Below are 12,428 nucleotides of genomic sequence, written 5' to 3'. Positions count from 1 at the left end.
CGGAAGGTTTGAAGTGGAGCAAGAAAATGGATGTTCAGTACTTGCTGGAAACAGTCCATTCTCACTACAGCACTTCCAATCTCTGAGAGGAAGGATCTGACCAGAGAACTAATTTGTCTCACCTAAGGTCCGTCAACACTCAGTCTTCTCCATGCCCTGAACCGTGGTTGGCTGTGATGTCAGCAGGAGTGCAAAGTTTCATGGTATATGGATGAGGTCGACTTCTGATTCAAGGACACAGAGCAAGAGGTGTGGAGAAGTGTTTGTTTCCCCAGGGCTGAATGGTGTCAGGTATGAAAGCAGATGGTGAGGATTACAGCTTATGCTGTGTAGCACCGAGATGCTTGTATGGTCTTAATAAATGACGTTAGGGGCACCTGTGTGGCTCAGTGGTTAAGCCTCTGCCTTCAGCTCAGGTCATGATCCCAGGGTCTCCCACTCCCCCTGTCTTGTAGGGGAGTATTCCCTCTCTCACCGTCTCTCTTTCTCTATCAAATAAATAAATAAAATATTTTAAAAAGAATAATAATAAATGACTTTTGGGGAGATTTTGATATCATGTCTCCTTTGAAGGGCATGGATCCCTCTAGCTAGTTTTTTTTTTTTTAATTTTATTTGTTTATTTGACAGAGATCACAAGTAGGCAGAGAGGCAGACAGAGAGAGAGAGGGGAGGAAGCAGGCACCCTGCTGAGCAGAGAGCCGGATGCAGGGCTCCATCCCAGGACCCCGGGATCATGACATGAGCTGAAGGCAGACGCTTAACCCACTGAGCCACCCAGGCATCCCTACCTCTAGCTAGTTCTAAGGGTGGCACTGAGCTATGGCCAGGAAGCTGCTGTGTCACACTGAACATACCCAATGGTGGGGACATACCTTTCTGTACGTGAGGAGGGTAATTCACAGAGAAGGTGAAGGTTGAGAGCTAGGCTGATACCCCAAAAGGTGAGTATTATAACCATCACCCCTAATATCAACCTCGTATTGTAACTAACATCTTAGTGTTACCCCTGAATTCTAATCATCCACTCCTTCCCAGTCATTGTCAGCTTCTCCATGGTTCCTAGCACTGTAAACATCTGTGAGTTTTGCCATTCAACAATTGCTCTCATCCTACCCTGACTTTGACCACCTGTGCTCTCAGAGTGGCGTAACTTGACTTGGAGCAGGGTGCTTGACCTAGGCTTGGGTCAAAAAGCCTATCATGTTTCTTTGGCCCCAATATTTCATTTAAAGATGGATATGTAACTCAATTACAGCCAAAGGGACTTTTGCTGAAACTGTGGCAACAGATCTCTCTCTTCCCTATAATGCAAGAAGCCCAGAGGGTCCAGCCTGCCCAAAGACTGAGTCAGCAGAGAAGGAGCAGCCCTGAGAGAGCCAGTGAAAACTGACCTTGAGGAGGGGGCTTTCTATATCTGGTCATATCTGAAGCAAACTAGTAGGGAAGCCAATACCTTTCCTTTTGGCTTAACCATGCTGGGTTGGTTTTTCAGTTACTTACAGTCAAAATAAACCAGAAGGAGATAACTTTCTCTCCAGAACTGTGTTACCTTCATCACAGTGCCTGTAGCATGGGCCGTGAACAGCCTTCCTTTGCTTACTATTGCAACCCATCTCTACGCTAATTTCTCTGGAATGCTCAACAGATGCCTCCAGGTTTTTTTTGTTGTTGTTGTTGTTTTTTGTTTTTTGTTTTTTTCAAAGCTGACTTGAAAGAGCAGTTGAAGTTCTCATAAGGGGTCAGGACACCAAAGTCCTGGTCTTGGCTTTGACACAAACTCACTCTTGGTCTGGAGCAAGTCACACTCTCTTATATTTCAGATTCTGATATGTTAAAAGGAAGAAAGTAAATTTGACCATGGCGCCCCAATGCTATTCCTTGGTGGATTCCAAATGGCTACATAAAACTTACCTGCAGAGCTTGCTAATAAGACAGATGCCAGACCTCTGCTTTCTGAGAACCCAATTTAGTAGGTCTAGTGGGGAGTCAAGAAGGAAAGAATATTACATTAGGTCAGACTGATTTTATTGATATGAATGCCCTTACTAGAGATTCTAGATTTAATGTGTTATCTCTTGCAGCTGAAGGTAGCTCTAATATTGCTTGTTCAGTTGAGGTACTCAACATGGCCTGTAGTCACTAAGGCTGAGATGTCAGCATTTTTCTGGTTAATATGTCTCACGTCTAAAAAGATAAGGAATGTTGGAGATTTATCACATGAGATTGCATATATTCCCCCAATGAGGGCTCAGAGGGTAGTTCTTTGCCCAGGTTTTGAGATAAGCCTAAGTGAGAATAACACCAGCATTCTTGAAAGTTTTATGGTCTCTGTCTTCTGCGATTTGGGTATACTGGGAGAGGCACCACTGAGATGTGCTCCCTGATTTCATTAGGGGTGATGGTGTCCTGAAGGAGTAAAGGCCAAGCTGAACTTGGCCAGGGCTGCCAGAGTCAAGGTGGACACTTTCCCCGCAGGATGAGGTGATCTTCGCTCACTTGCAGGGATCTTTGATCTTAGAAATAGATGAGTAGCTTATTAGATATCCTTGAGTTGTATCACAGAAAACCCTCCACGTCTTGTGACCAGAAGCCCAAAGTGAATTGTTGTCCCAATGGAGAGTCTCAGCCTTGCATCTAATTTCCACATCCAAGCCAGTTCACAGAGCTGATGTCTCCACCGAATAGGAGGCCAGGTCCCACAAGTGGATAGTCTGTCAGTGTCTGTCTTCCTCTAAGGATGGGGGATGGGAAAACTCAGACCTTTTAGGCATGACTAGATATTTACTTCGGAATTTATGCTATCTCTGGAAACCCACTGTTTAACATGTCTGAAATGAAACTACTGATCTCTTATGCCCCCAGATCCATCTCGGCATCCTTCCAACCGCTCAGGCCAAAAGCATGGAGTCATCTTGGACACATGTCTTTCCTTCACATTCCTCATCTAATCCATAAGCCATCTGTTGGCCTATCTTCAGACTCCCCACTAGACCTACTAAATTCGGTTCTCAGAAAGCAGAGGTCTGGCATCTGTCTTGTTAGCAAGCTCCGCAGGTAGTTTTATGTAGCCATTTGGAATCCACCAAAGAATAGCATTGGGGCGCCATGGTCAAATTTACTTTCTTCCTTTTAACATATCAGAACCTGAAATATAAGAGAGTGCGACTTGCTCCAGACCAAGAGTGAGTTTGTGTCAAAGCCAACTATCATATGATAGTTGTCTTTCTCTGATTGACTTATTTCGCTAAGCATAATATCTTCTAGTTCCATCCACATCATTGTGGATATCTCCTGATTTAAGTCATCTCTGTCCCACCCCACTCCTACCACCTTGGGCCAAAGGCTGTCCTCTCTTGCTGGCATTCCTGCAATAGCCTCCAGGGTTCCCTCCTAACCTCAGGCCACCCAGCAGAGAGCAATCCTTTCCAAAGTGGAAGTTAATCACCAAGTCACTTCCAACCCAAATTCCTGAAAGAGGCTCCTCCTCCTTTCACTGGAGTGAGACCCAATGCACCCAAAGGCTTACAAAGCTTTTCCTGACCTGAATCTTTGGCTGTCCTCCCTCTCACCCACCCTGCCACAGATATTCTGGTCTCCTGGCCTGCCCTGCTCCTTGAACACACGACCATGTCTACCTTTGGGCTTTGACCCTCTGCCTGGAATGCCTTACCTTTAGCTCTCAGCTTCGCTAACTCCTTCTCCTCCTTTAAGACGTTGTTAAACTCTTGCCCCAATGAGATCTCCCCTGACCGCTTCATTGAATAAGTCAGCCAGCATCTTTTGTCGCGTTCCCTACACGGCTGCTGTGCTCTACTTCTCCTTTGCATCTTCTTGTCGGTTTGTTTTATAACTTCACAATTCTATCATACTAAATGACATATTTGTTCATACTCATACATGTCTCCCCAACTAGAATGTAAGTTCGCTGAGGGTGGGGACCTTTACTTTGTTCATGGATGTGTTCCCAGCACCTGACACGGGGCCAAAGACTTAGTGGGTTTATCAATACATTGTTTCATGAATGGATTTTGAAGAAACCATGGAGAGACTGGGAGGGGGGGCTTGAGAAGTTCTCTTGAGGGTCTTGGGACTGGAGTGATGCAAGCTCCAGGTCCTGAAAGCCTTCCAAAACCATAGAATTTACAAGTTGAATTTTGGGAAGTTTGTCAGAAATATCAGGACATTTAATTAATTAATTAGGAAATCTTTATTTAAAAAATATTTTTTATTAACATATAATGTATTATTAGCCCCAGGGGTACAGGTCTGTGAATCGCCAGGTTTATACACTTCACAGCACTCACCACAGCACATACCTTCCCCAATGTCCATAACCCGACCACCCTCTCCCTAATCTCCTTCCCCCGGCAAACTTCAGTTTGTTTTGTGAGATTAAGAGTCTCTTATGGTTCTTCTCCCTCCCGATCCTATCTTGTTTCATTTATTCTCTTCCTACCCCCCAAACCTCCCACATTGCCTCTCAACTTCCTCATATCAGGGAGATCATATGATAGTTGTCTTTCTCTGCTTGACTTATTTCGTTAAGCATAATATCTTCTAGTTCCATCCGCATCATTGCAAATGGCAAGATTTCATTTCTTTTGATGGCTGCATAGTATTCCATTGTATATATATACCACATTTTCTTTATCCTTTCATCTGTTGATGGACATCTAGGTTCTTTCCATAGTTTGGCTATTGTGGACATTGCTGCTATAAACATTGGAGTGCAAGTGTCCCTTCGGATCACTACATTTGTATGTTTAGGGTAAATACCCAGTAGTGCAATTGCTAGGTTGTAGGGTAGATTTATTTTCAACTTTCTGAGGAACCTCCATGCTGTTTTCCAGAATGGCTGCACCAGCTTGCATTCCCACCAACAGTGTAGGAGGGTTCCCCTTTCTCCACATCCTTACCAACATCTGTCATTTCCTGATTTGTTAATCTTAACCATTCTGACTGGTGTGAGGTGGTATCTCATTGTGGTTTTGATTTGTATTTCCCTGATGCCGAGTGATGCTGAGCCCCTTTTCATGTGTCTGTTGGCCACCTGAATGTCTTCTTTGCAGAAATGTCTGTTCTTGTCTTCTGCCCAGATCTTGATTGGATTATTTGTTCTTTGGGCATTGAGTTTAATAAGTTCTTTATGGATTTTGGATTTTAGCTCTTTATCTGATATGTCATTTGCAAATATCTTCTCCGATTCTGTCGGTTGTCTTTTGGTTTTGTTGACTGTTTCCTTTGTTGTGCAAAAGTTTTTTTTTATCTTGGTGAAGTCTCAAGAGTTCATTTTTGCCCTTGCTTTCCTTGCCTTTGGCGGTGTTTCTAGGAAGAAGTTGCTGCAGCTGAGGTGGAAAAGGTTGCTGCCTTTCTCCTCAAAGATGTTGATGGATTCCTATCTCACATTTAGGTCTTTCATCCATTTTGAGTCTATTTTTATGTCTGGTGTAAGGAAAAGGTACAGTTTCATTCTTCTGCATGTGAATGTCTAATTTTCCCAGCAACCATTTGTTGAAGAGACTGTTTTTTTTTTTTTTTTTTCCATTGCACATTCTTTCCTGCTTTGTTGAAGATTAGTTGACCATAGAGTTGAGGGTCCATTTCTGGGCTCTCTATTCTGTTCCATTGATCTATGTGTCTGTTTTTGTGCCAGTACCATACTGTCTTGATGATTACAGCACTGTAATAGAGCTTGAAGTCTGGAATTGTGATGCCACCAACTTTGGTTTTCTTTTTCAACATTCCTCTGGCTATTCGGGGTCTTCTCTGGTTCCATATAGATTTTAGGATTATTTGTTCTATTTCTTTGAAAAAAGTTGATGGTATTTAAAAAAAAAACGATCTATTTATTTGACAGACAGAGAGATCACAAGTAGGCAGAGAGGCAGGCAGAGGGGGAGAGGGGGAAACAGGCTCCCTGCTGAGCAGAGAGCTCGATGCCAGTCTTAATCCCAGGGCCCTGAGATCATGACCTGAGCTGAAGGCAGAGGCCTAGCCGACTGAGCCACCCAGGGACCCCAGAGTTGATGGTATTTTGATAGGGATTGCATTAAATATGTAAATTGCTCTAGGTAACATAGACATTTTCACAATATTTGTTCTTCCTGGGGTGGCTGGGTGGCTCAGTCAGTTAAGCTGCTGCCTTCGGCTCAGGTAATGATCCTGGGGTCCAGGGATCAAGCCTTGCATTGGGCTCCTTGCTTGGTGGGGAGCCTGCTTCTCTCTCTGCCTCTGCCTGCCACTCTGCCTGCTTGTGCTCTCTCTCTCTCTCTCTCTGATGAATGAATGAATGAATGAATAAATAAATAAATAAATAAAATCTTTTAAAAAATTTGTTTTTCCAATCCATGAGTGTGGAATGTTTTCCATTTCTTTCTGTCTTCCTCAGTTTTTTTTCATGAGTGTTCTATAGTTTTCTGAGTACAGATTCTTTGCCTCTTTGATTAGATTTATTCCTAGGTATCTTATGGTTTGGGGTGCAATTATAAATGGGATCGACTCCTCAATTTATCTTTCTTCTGTCTTCTTGTTGATGTGTAGAAATGGAACTGATTTCTGTGCAATGATTTTATATCCTGACACTTTACTAAATTCCTGTATGGGTTCTAGCAGCTTTGGGATGGAGTCTCTTGGGTTTTCCACATAAAGTATCATATCATCTGCATAGAGTGAGAGTTTGACTTCTTCTTTGCTGATTCAGATGTCCTTTATTTCTTTTTGTTGTCTAACTGCTGAGGTTAGGACTTCTAGCACTATGTAGAATAGCAGTGGTGATAGTGGACATCCCTGCCATGTTCCTGACCTTAAGGAAAAGCTCTCTGTTTTTCCCCACTGAGAATGAGATTCGCTGTGGGTTTTTCATAGATGGCTTTGATGATGTTGAGGGATGTACCCTCTATCACTACACTGTGAAGATGAAGAAAGGATGCTATCACTACACTTTTTTTTATTATTAATTTTTTATTTTTTATAAACATATATTTTTATCCCCAGGGGTACAGGTCTGTGAATCACCAGGTTTACACACTTCACAGCACTCACCCAAGCATATACCCTCCCCAATGTCCATAATCCCACCCCATTCTCCCAAACCCCCTCCCCCCAGCAGCCCTCAGTTTGTTTTGTGAGATTAAGAGTCACTTATGGTTTGTCTCCCTCCCAATCCCATCTTGTTTCATTTATTCTTCTCCTATCCACTTAAGCCCCCATGTCGCATCACCACTTCCTCATATCAGGGAGATCATATGATAGTTGTCTTTCTCTGCTTGACTTATTTCGCTAAGCATGATACGCTCTAGTTCCATCCATGTTGTCGCAAATGGCAAGATTTCATTTCTTTTGATGGCTGCATAGTATTCCATTGTGTATATATACCACATATTCTTGATCCATTCATCTGTTGATGGACATCTAGGTTCTTTCCATAGTTTGGCTATTGTGGACATTGCTGCTATAAACATTCGGGTGCACGTGCCCCTTTGGATCACTACGTTTGTATCTTTAGAGTAAATACCCAATAGTGCAATTGCTGGGTCATAGGGCAGTTCTATTTTCAACATTTTGAGGAACCTCCATGCTGTTTTCCAGAGTGGCTGCACCAGCTTGCATTCCCACCAACAGTGTAGGAGGGTTCCCCTTTCTCCGCATCCTCGCCAGCATCTGTCATTTCCTGACTTGTTGATTTTAGCCATTCTGACTGGTGTGAGGTGATATCTCATTGTGGTTTTGATTTGTATTTCCCTGATGCCGAGTGATATGGAGCACTTTTTCATGTGTCTGTTGGCCATCTGGATGTCTTCTTTGCAGAAATGTCTGTTCATGTCCTCTGCCCATTTCTTGATTGGATTATTTGTTCTTTGGGTGTTGAGTTTGCTAAGTTCTTTATAGATTCTGGACACTAGTCCCTTATCTGATATGTCGTTTGCAAATATCTTCTCCCATTCTGTCAGTTGTCTTTTGATTTTGTTAACTGTTTCCTTTGCTGTGCAAAAGCTTTTGATCTTGATGAAATCCCAATAGTTCATTTTTTCCCTTGCTTCCCTTGCCTTTTGCGTTGTTCCTAGGAAGATGTTGCTGCGGCAGAGGTCGAAGAGGTTGCTGCCTGAGTTCTCCTCAAGGATTTTGATGGATTCCTTTCGCACATTGAGGTCCTTCATCCATTTTGAGTCTATTTTTGTGTGTGGTGTAAGGAAATGGTCCAATTTCATTTTTCTGCATGTGGCTGTCCAATTTTCCCAGCACCATTTATTGAAGAGGCTGTCTTTTTTCCATTGGACATTCTTTCCTGCTTTGTCGAAGATTAGTTGGCCATAGAGTTGAGGGTCTATTTCTGGGCTCTCTATTCTGTTCCATTGATCTATGTGTCTGTTTTTGTGCCAGTACCATGCTGTCTTGATGATGACAGCTTTGTAATAGAGCTTGAAGTCCGGAATTGTGATGCCACCAACGTTGGCTTTCTTTTTCAATATCCCTTTGGCTATTCGAGGTCTTTTCTGGTTCCATATAAATTTTAGCATTATTTGTTCCATTTCTTTGAAAAAGATGGATGGTACTTTGATAGGAATTGCATTAAATGTGTAGATTGCTTTAGGTAGCATAGACATTTTCACAATATTTATTCTTCCAATCCAGGAGCATGGAACATTTTTCCATTTTTTTGTGTCTTTCTCAATTTCTTTCATGAGTACTTTGTAGTTTTCTGAGTATAGATTCTGTGTCTCTTTGGTTTATCACTACACTTTTGATCAAGAAAGGATGCTGTACTTTTCAAATGCTTTTTCAGCATCTATTGAGAGTATCATATGGTTCTTGTTCTTTCTTTTATTAATGTATTGTATCAATTGATTGATTTGCTAGTGTTGAACCAACCTAGCATCCCAGGAATAAATCCCACTTGATCATGGTGAATTATCCTTTTAATGTCCTATTGGATTCTACTGACTAGTATTTTGGTGAGAATTTTTGCATCCGTGTTCATCAGGGACACTGGTCTGAAATTCTCCTTTTTGATGGGGTCTTTGTCTGGTTTGGGATCAAGGTAATGCTGGCCTCATAAAATGAGTTTGGAAGTTTTCCTTCCATTTCTATTTTTTTGGAACAGTTTCAAAAGAATAGGTATTAATTCTTCTTTAAATGTATTAATTCTTCTTCAAATGTTTGGTAGAATTCCTCTGGGAAACCATGTGGCTCTGGGCTCTTGTTTGTTGGGGAGATTTTTGATGACTGCTTTAATTTGCTTACTGGTTATGGGTCTATCTTCCCCACAACCTGAAGGGGGCTTCTGAGCTGCTTCTCCAACGCAGCTTTCTACTTATTGAGTCTTAGACACCTTTTCCCACGTCTTCCCTTCAACATTTGCTCTGCAAACGAATATTAAGCACCCGCTAGTTCTAGAGCCTTGATAATTTTTAAATGCCTTCCCTATAGAGTGGGATTAAATCTTTTCCCCATAAAGGGCCTAGACCCTGAGTGGTCTGCTCCCCTCGGCCTCCTGTGGTTCCAGCCGTAGGTAAGGAGGCCAAGCCTGCCAGCCTTAGCGATCAGGAAGAGACTGATAGCAGCCTAGACCAAGCCCGCTCTACGGCATATATGGTCAGTTACTTACTTCTTAGAGACTGCCTCCCAATGAGCCTCTGAGATTAGGCAAGCTTGGTACTGAGCCAAAGGCCACAGTGAGCGTTTTGTTTCCAAATTATCCACTCTACCCTCCAATGTCTAGAGGAAGCACAGCGGTTCAGTCCAGGGGATGTATAGGCTCAGACTGTTGAGTGGTTTCTCTGAAACGCGCACAGCGCCCCTTGCACTGGAGCAAAGTATTCCAGGCGTATCCACCAGAGGGCAGGCTTCACCCTTCAAGAAGCCTTCCCCATTCACGTTCACCTACGGACTCTGCCGTCTGAGCTCCAACAGCCCCAGGGTCCACGCCGCTGCCTGGCATTACTCTGCACTCCCCGGACGATCTCAGCGCTGCTGTCTCCCTGCTGCCCACTCCGATGGTTACTTACCCTGATGCATGGTGCTTTGCAATACCAGTGAACCGGTAAGAGCAGTAATTCCTTCATTTATATTTTCTCCTGCAGTTTGTGAAGTATCTTCACATATATTATTCTCATTTACAAAGCAACTTGAAAAGATAATTTATTATATAGCCGCTTTTTAGAAGAGGTAACGGGCTCACAGAGTGAAGCGGCTACACTTAGTAAAGTCACATACTCAGTTTCTGGTGCGGCTGTCTTTGACATCTCCTGGGTACCTGCTCTATGCCCTGGGAGGTGTACAAGCAGCCTTGTAATTGGTTTAATTCTGCAGTAATTGCGACCATGAAGTACTGACAGTAGGGGATAGACAAGCAGATCACTGGACCATGGAGAGCTTATTAAGGATACGGTTCAAATCTCCCATGTTCTTACAGAATTTTTGTTTGTTTATTGGCCTATCAGTTACTAAGATTGGTGTGTTAATAAAGCCCATGAGGGGACGGTGGCTTTGTCCAGTTCTCTCCGTGGCATTTTGAGGCTATGGTATTAGATGCATACCAGTTTAGATATGTTCTCTTTCTCCCCCTCTGCTGAACTGAACTTCGTCATTATATAATGACCCTCTTTATCTCTAGTGACGCTTTTTGCCTATCGCTTTTATTTATTTCTTTAGCCTAGTATTTCTCTTCCCCAACTTTGTCGGTCTGTGTTCTGATGTTTAGATCTGCCTTTAGTAAACAGAACATCATTGGGTTTTTTTTTTAAGATTTTATTTATTTATTTGACAGGGAGAGAGCACAAGTAGATAGAGAGGCAAGCAGAAAGAGAGAGGAGGAAGCAGGCTCCCCGCCGAGCAGAGAGCCCGATGCAGGACTCAATCCCAGGACCTTGAGATCATGACTTGAGCCGAAGGTAGAGGCTTAACTCACTGAGCCACCCAGGCACCTGGATTTTGTTCTTTTATTTGGCCTGGCATCCTTATCTCTAAACTCATTCATTGAGATTAATTTATTTTTATTTATGTTTCTCATCTTGGAATGTATATTTGTAGTTTTGTACTTTTTCCCTCTCTTAATTTTTTTAAAAATTAGCAGGGGAATCTGCTTAAGGTTCTCTTCCTCTCTCTCCCCTTCTGTTCTACCCCCTGCTCATGCACACTCATTCTATCAAATAAATGAACAAATCTTTAAAAAAATTTTTTTTAATGACTTTATTCATTTATTTGACAGAGAGGAGCAAGCTGGGGGAGCAGCAGAAGGAAAAGAAGGCTCCCCACTGAGCAGGGAGACCAATGCGGGGCTCGATACCAGGACCCTGGGATCATGACCCAGATGAAGGCAGAGCTTCACTGACTGACCCACCTAGGCGCCCTGCAAATTATGAATTCTTTTTTTTAAAAAGATTTTTTAAATTATTTATTTGACAGTGATCACAAGTAGGCAGGGAGGCAGGCAGAGAGAGAGGGGGAAGTAGGCTCCCCGCTGAACAGAGAGCTTGATGTGGGGCTTGATCCCAGGACCCTGAGATCATGACCTGAGCCGAAGGCTTTAACCCACTGAGCCATCCAGGCACCCCCCAAATTATGAATTCTTTTTTTTTTTTTTAAGATTTTAGTTATTTATTTGACAGACAGAGATCACAAGCAGGCAGAGAGAGGGAGAGGAGGAAGCAGGCTCCCTGCAGAGCAGAGAGCCCGATGAGGGACTCGATCCCAGGACCCTGAGATCATGACCTGAGCCGAAGGCAGCGGCTTAATCCACTGAACCACCCAGGCGCCCCAAATTATGAATTCTTAAAGGAAATTTTATTTCCCCCTTTTCCCAGGACCAAAGGTGATACAAGCAAGTTTTAACTGTCCTCCCTTCTGGGTGCCAGTGTTTGTCTCGTATCAGCCCTTGTGCTGTGGTTATTATCCTTTGGGGTCTCCTATCAGTGGGAAAGGCCCTGGGAATTCTCTGTATCCTATGTCCTATGCAGACAGGGAAGGAGGATGTTATGGTGTCCAGGCATTGGCAGGCTCCCTGAGGGTTAAGAACAATTTGGGTATTTACTTTCCTCTCTACTTCATTTTGGGGCTTGGCACTCTCCTAACTTTCATGGCAACTCTAGCAGCATAGTAAAAAGAATTAAAAAAAACAAACAAACTTTCTTTATGCAACATTTTAATTTTTTTCATCAGGAGGGTCCCTTAGATCTCTAATTTACCATATTGTTGGGAAAAAGTTTAAAACGTAGGTTTCATGATCACAACTCCTATTTTTTTATGTCATTTAATAGTCTTTTTATATATGGTATGACTGTGTATATTATTATTTATAATGATACCATTTAACACTCACAACTACCCAGGGAGGTAGGTATCATTATTTTACCTTATTTTATTTTAATTCTGGTGTAGTTAACATACGGTATTATATTAGTTTCCAGTGTATAGTATAGTGATTCAAC

This window comes from Mustela nivalis (genome assembly GCF_964662115.1).
Source record: "Mustela nivalis genome assembly, chromosome: 10".
NCBI lineage: Eukaryota > Metazoa > Chordata > Mammalia > Carnivora > Mustelidae > Mustela > Mustela nivalis.
The sequence above is the reverse complement of the archived record's forward strand: the minus strand, read 5'-3'. Positions refer to the sequence as shown.